Raw genomic sequence first — 7,617 nt, forward strand, 5'->3', positions numbered from 1 at the left:
AATTGAGAAAAAGGGATCTTATACTGACCGATGCAAGGTATTTCATTACCTTGTCCTGTAAATGTATGCCAGTCTTTGTTTTTTCAAAAGTTTTGCACTCTGAGGTAAACAACCTGGTCCTCATGTCTTTTAGTGGAGGACTACAAAAGTTTGTTCTATTTTGTTACCACATGATGGCAGAGTTGCCTCCATAATCAAAAGCCCAAACAGTTTTCAACACAGGGAGGTTTTGGGAAGATTTAAACTTATTAACTTTTAACTTGTGTTTAATAGACAAATAGCTTACCCAAACTGTTGCTCAGTTATAAAGATATGAAATATGAAAAGTGATCTTAGTAAAACATGAGCTGCCTCTGAAATCGCATACTATGTGAATGTGTGTAGTATAAATTAAATTTGGACATTCTACATCCATCATGTTGTCAGATGTGTGGCTTCACTTTCATTCACAAATCCTCCCCTGTGGCCTAATGGGACAGGAAAGTGTCCATCAGATATGCATTTCAGAATCTCACCAGAAATAGCTTTTCATCTGTTTTACAAATAACCTGATTTTTTGACTAATCTCTTCACATACTGTTTTTTGCCTACTATATATGGAGGTGTGCATATTTTGACTCAGCGATCCTGTGATTTCATCAAGTAGAACATGACCTTGGATTAAGATACTTGCGTAATAATATTCCTTTAAGGTTTTAGGTTTTGTGTTGAAGCTGCTTAGGGCTTCTGATTATTCCAATTATTTATTTCGAATTTTACAGGCTATTGATGTTTAGGGTACATTTAGGGTAAGGGAGTAGAACTATGTTAGGAATATGTTTGTTTGACAGCAATATGTTGATTCAGGAAAAGGCCTGGCCACTACTTATGCAAGAAAAAAAGAAAAAGAGAGTGAGAGACTTTTAAATGTTTAATTAATGTTCCCCTTGAGAAAGCTGTTTCATCATCAAAGATTAAAATAACCTTCCCAGCATACTGCAGAGGCAGATTCATTGATAAAATTCTGGTGTGTGTAGACTGCTGTGTAAATTCTCCATAGAGGTGCTGTGCCTGGCTGGGAATTATTGATTGAGAATAGGCACATTTGTTTCCACATTTTCACGATTGGTTGAGGATCTACCGATTTGTATTGTGTGGAACATCTCTAATCAATTGAACCCGTTCATTGATGGGTAGTTTGAATGCACGTGGTGGACACACACACACACACAGTAGGCTGTGCTGGATGCCGAGTAGATTTATTGATTTCTCTATGTGGAGTCACAAGTTTGTCATTGATATTAATCAGTGACACACAAAAGAAAAAATGTGAGTTTAAGAAGTCACTCAGAAGAAGGAATTATTCATCAACTTTTCCAGGAAACAGAGTGATGATGTTATAGCTTGTCCGATGATGGCAGTGTTACGTCACTGAGTCTGTGCGAGCGTGATGTAAGATTCGAGCATGACGCCTCTTATAGATGATCTCTATAAGAGATAGAGAGCAGAAGATGAAGGGATTTAGATGCAATTAAAGAGAGATAGGTGCACTCTCAGCTCATTTTGACTGTCCTCTTTACAGGGCACAGTTAGCTCCTTTCAAAGCTGGAGGCTGTCAGACAGACACAGAGGGAATGCTGATAGATAGGGACAAGGAAGAAAAAAGAAAGAGAAATGTTTGATATGAAAAGAGATCTTTTAATAATGATTCTTTAAAAAAGACCAGTGGAATCACTCATCTCAAAGAATTTGTTCATCCAAAAATAAAAATTATGTCATTATTAACTCACCATCATGACATTCACCATCAGACATTATTTTATATATGGGTTCAATTTTGAAAATGTATGCAAAAGCACCATAAATTGTTGTCTGTACTGAACTGAATGGAGCTGTAATGAAACTGTTGCCTATTTAGAGCTACTTAGCAGCAGAGTCTTGGATTTACTTTATAAATGTTTGCATCATTGGTTTTGTTATTTTCCTGTTTAATACTGTAAAGCTGCTTTAAAGCTATCTGTATTGTATAAAACGCTTTACAAATAAAGGTGACTTGACTTGACATAACATGCTATACTCTGTCTTGTGAAGTCACATAAAACCTTTGTGTGTGAAACAGACCCAGATTCAAGTCATTATTCACTGATAACCTTCGCCGCCACTGGGCTGTAAACCACTGTGCTCGGATAATTGAGTTTTCATTGAGTTGAACTCCAGAACCAGATCAGTCATCAGACCGACATTCAATCTACTATTTTGAACGGAATCAGCTGATTTATTGAAAAGATCCAACACACAAAATCTTTACTTGTCACACAATTTCTGAAACCAGACACTCAAACACCAAATCTGCGAAACCATACGCTAATTACGCCTTTGACTCAGTTTTCAATTTCATAAAACACTTTTTTGTGAAACACAACATACAATTCTCTATGTAACACACACAAATCGAACATGAATTAACAGATTTTCATTTTTGAGAGTACTATTCCTTTACATTTGTCTGTTCCTGGTTCTTATACACAAAGATATTCAGCCTATGGCTTCATAAGACCAATTTTATGATGATATTTTTTGGAGCTTGAAAGCCTCAGTCATTGTAATTGCATGGAAAAAGTGACTATTTCAATTGTTCCTTCACAGGACAGAAAACCAAGGGCCGAGTAAATAATGACAATTTTTAATTCCACTTTAATTATTTTATTTTATTTACAGTAAATAGATATTACCCCACCACATAAATAGTTTTACCTAAAAACCCTAAAAAGATGTATCCAAACCAGAGTTTTAAATCCTCAAGCAGAAGCGCTGAAAGCATGTTCACACACAAACATGCACACTTACACACTGTCCCGAATGATTTATGTTCACCCCTGTAGTTACTGAAACATCTGGATCATGCATTGGATCCCTAAACAAATGAGATGGTGAATCTACACCCAGGAGATCTTCCGCAGGTCCACTGGGGATCTACTGGAGAATCAGCAGCTGAACCTGAAATGACCTGCCAAAAACATAATAGTATGAAAAAATCTCTTAATACTAAATTAATCTGAGGCAAAATCCAATGTTAGGCAGATAAAGCTTTAATAAAAATAAAATATTCAAATATTAACTAATTAAAACTAAATACTAACTAACTAAAAAAATTTATAAATAAGAAGTCATGGTAAAAGGCTCTGGATAGAGCAAGAGAGCAGTCATGGGTTGCAAGCATATAAAATCATTGGCAGCATCATGTTAGATGGGGTTTTCCCCCAGATGGGATGTTACACAGCTGAAAAAGAAGAGTGTAACCCAGTTTTGGTGATGGATATAACTCTGCATCAAGCTGAGGGTCCAATTCCTGCCCAGATCTCATTACACTGAGAAAGCAAGACAACCTTACACACACTAAACAGATTCAGAGATGCACCATCCTGCCAATAACAATCTCAGTGCCTCGGGCAGTGTCTGTTTGGTGGATGATAGCAAATGTGATATTTAAGTTATTCAATAAACCTCAATGTCTTAGTGTTAGAAGGATTTCTCAGATGTTAAAAATGTGTGTGTGTGTGTGTGTGTGTGTGTGTGTGTGTGTGTGGAGGAGGGTGCTTTCAACCTAAATATAATTATTACTGCAGGCTTTGGTAGCTATATATTGAAACGTCCCCCCTAGTTCACATGTCAGACACAAAGAGCATCCAAGGGGGCAATATTCAATTAGACACAACATCTACATCACAAATCCTGGTCTAATTTTAATCTCAGTTTCTGTGCTTTCATTTTCTACACATCAGAGGGCAAGTTTATTTCATGATTTATTGTCACCATGAACCCTGAGGATGAACTCTACACATCTAAACTGCCTTTGTATGACATTGTTCTATTATTTGCATTCAGGGTGGCTGAAATAATTGTTCTGGTTCATTTTACAGCATAATGCATGACATGCAAAAGAAAGATTAAGCTTAGTTGTTGCTTCATCATAAAATGTACGACTTTCAGAAGCAGCGTCCTTGCCGAGATGCAGAAGCATAAAATTGTAGGAGAAACTTTCAATGATTAATCTTTCATAGCTCATGAGACACTGAGTTTTCTCAGTTAAAAATGTCTTAATTAAAAATCTAATAAGCATGATTTTACATCCCTCAAAAGTAGCTAAACATGTAAACCTCAAAAACATGTATGCATTACATTGTGATATGCAACAGACATAAGTGGTTAATAATATTCCCAGACCATAGACAATAATAAACAATGATATGCATAAACCAGAATCATATTCAAGTCAAAGTATGTAAGTAGACAGAAAAGAAATGCATGGACAGTCTATAAATAAAATTGTCTGGGAAAAAAACTATTTTCTTGTCTAAGAATATGATTGTTACCCTTCATGATTATTTTAGTTCATTTATAGCAAACACATGATCATTGAATTTATGTTTTTGGCAGGTTTCTTTGTTCCTCTTAGTTGCTTTAGATAAAAGCATCTGCTAAATGCATAAATGTAATTGTGTCTACCTGAGAGTATCTGACACAGCCTGCAATTCTGTATTACAAAGTATAGTGTTTGTGGACAAAAGCTAGAATGATACTAGACGTGTATATATGCATGCCTCTGTTCTCTGTCACACCGTATCATTTTCTAAAGTCAGCACCATGCCACAACGCCACACAGCAGGTCTTTTCTGTCAGAGAAAGAGAGAGGCAGAAGAGGTTTATGACAGGATGTATTTTGTTTCGTATGTGCGCAGATTGTCTCTGGCAGAAGCATATGCAGCAGTGCTGAGCAGAGATGGCACGCTGCCCTTCTCACTACCTCAACACAGAAGAGCAACCAAAGCTGCAACAGAAACCACACACCCACTCTCGCAAGATGGGTTCTCAGCTAAGAGCTGCATTAAGACCTTGACTTTAATTGAAATAGTGTCAGCAAAATGGTTAAACACGGTCTGCTTAATCAACATTATATTGACATCCGTAAAGCATTCAAGTGGAAATGCAGTTGATGATTAGGAAAAATGACAGAAGACAGAAGATGGTTCATTGTGAAACTGAATTTTCTCTCAGAGGGACTTATCAAACTTAAAAGAGTAAATAGTTCAGCCAAAAATGGCATCATGTCATCATCGTTCCAAACATCAAAGTGTTTCTTTCTTCCATGGAACCCAAAAATTATATTTCAAAGAAGATATTTTTGAATAACTTGGCAAGTAGGATCTTGGAAAAAACACTGGAAAAACATTTCTGTTAAATGATATTGCTTCTAGGCAAGTGATGCTAAAAGCATATATTTTTTATTTGAAACAGATGAACATGATTACGACGATGTTTTATTACGTTGGTTGTTGTTTGTATCGCTGCAGTTTGGAAATGACATGTCCGGTGATCGGAGACTAAAGTTAACACTCTATTATGTTTGAAAACAAAGTATCACATACACTAAACCTGACAGTGTAAACAAATGCAAAATAAAAATGCATTTGCTAAAGCAACCATGCTATTTTAGTTTGCGTCTTTGAGTCTTTGAGCTCTTTTAATTGTGATTCGTGTTACACAAGACTCGCACTTGCATGCTTCACATCACAAATGCAATGCAATACCAGGTGAGTTACTGAGCAAGTTTACTACACCAGAAAAGCCATATGTATGGAGCTGGTTATGTGTTGCAAACATTAAAATGGATTTGTTTACAAATTAAACACTGTGGTAAAAGTGTTTTTAAATATTTCATATGTGTGATAATGAATAAAAGTTAAAATAGTATAGGTACGTTTTGCAAAAATGTACTGTAGGTATGTTTGTGTCACACAGAATTCATTTATGGGTGAACTATCCATCTAATCCCAGGTTATTCTAAACCCTGCGTTATTTCATGTTTCAGGCTTTAAAGCCTGGATTAGAATAAATCCTGGGTATTCTGGTTTTAAGGTTTCACACTGTACATTTGTAAACCATGGGTTTATTTGCGGTGGCAATTATTGGATGAACATAACACAAGACTTCTTAAAATAACAACCTGAATAGAATTTTCAGACCATAAATGTAAGAATAAAACAGTCTATTTTTCACATCATTTGACAGTTTTTCTGTCACTGTTTGACATTTCGTTTGACATTCCCTCAAAGGCTGAAACATGTGAAAGTCTCTGTGACTACAAAACATATGAATATTTAATTAGGCAAGCTGTTCAGTTTATGATTGGTTGTTGCTAAACAGCTGCATCACACTGCATCTTCAGTGCTGGTCCCACAAAAGGTTAAAAGCAGTGGTAAAATTACAAGTGTGAACCGTTGCTTTACCCAGGGTTTAAAAAGATGATAACCCAGGGTTTAGCGCAGCGTGAAAAGCCCAAAAGATTCCTATATTTTTATTTAGACCTCAGATCTCTTACTCCGCAAAAACTCCAAAGGGTGCAGTCTCATGGGGCATTTTGTCTGTAAGGAAATTAAATGAATTAAGGAAAGTATCCCATCTCTCTGCCTTTAGCAGAATCTGTCTTTGACAAAGAGCACCAAAGCAATAACACAGAGACCGACTGCGGCCTGGAGCTTATTCAGAAGAGGGAGAGTGATGGAAAAGTGATTGTCCTTTGGGCAAATGTTTGAGGGACTTTCTGGCTTAACCCATATCTGTGAGTATGACAGATTGTGCTAACAGTATTTTCCATAATCATACATATTACAGTGCAGAGAGAGACTCTATGTAAATTTTCAAGTACAGTCACAGTTTCAAGGGCAGTAAACACTGTGTCAATGGGCAGAGAGGTGTATATTCATACTTTATAGAGCAGTTTTAAATAAAGCCTCCAGAAAAAGACTAGTTCCCAGCTTTCTCTCCAAAAAATAATAATAATAATAATAATAATAATAATAATAATTATAATAATAATAATAATAATAATCCCACCCCAAGACCACCTTTCCAGACTCTTCACACACCCAGAGAGAGAAAGTCCACCATGAAACCTGGCTTGCTAGCTACAAGTCCCATCTCTGGGGAAAGTCTAATCAATCCTTTCCCTAGGATCAGCAGACAGTGGCTTCATTGATCGGATAGTTATTGTGACACATGTGGTGGCAGCAGCCGTTTGGCTTCATGACTCCACACTCCAGTGAAACATGGCTCATTTATGAGCCTACTATTCTGCACGGCCTGCCTGCAGCCTCTGACAAAGTGGTTATGGATGTTGCCAATTTAATGGTAGCTTGTGTGTGTGTATAAGCGTCAATGTGCATGTGTATTTCCCTTTCCATTCTAGAGAGAGTCAGAGACAGCATTATGGGTCTGGAGGGGCAATAAAATTTAAACGAGGTTGTAGTCGTGTGACATTAGCAATCTTTACTAACATTGTGGAGGTTTTACTCGCTGACAGGACAATAAAAACAAATAAATACTGTTAATGCCAATGAAACCTTTGAACGATGAATAACTTCCTTGTTGCCCTGGAGACAGCATATATTGACATTTTAGTTGAAAGTGAAGGAGAATGAAATGTAATTAAAGTGGAAGCGGTCAAGAGAAAGATCATAAACGATGCATATGAACAAGCGTAAAGCTGTGTAATTATACTGCTCCTCAAGGCCAAGCACGTGTGAAGCAATTATTCTTATTGATGGATACATTTATCCTGCCATTTTCTTGCAGTATTTC

Source organism: Onychostoma macrolepis, chromosome 01 (assembly GCF_012432095.1).
Source record: "Onychostoma macrolepis isolate SWU-2019 chromosome 01, ASM1243209v1, whole genome shotgun sequence".
Classification (NCBI taxonomy): domain Eukaryota; kingdom Metazoa; phylum Chordata; class Actinopteri; order Cypriniformes; family Cyprinidae; genus Onychostoma; species Onychostoma macrolepis.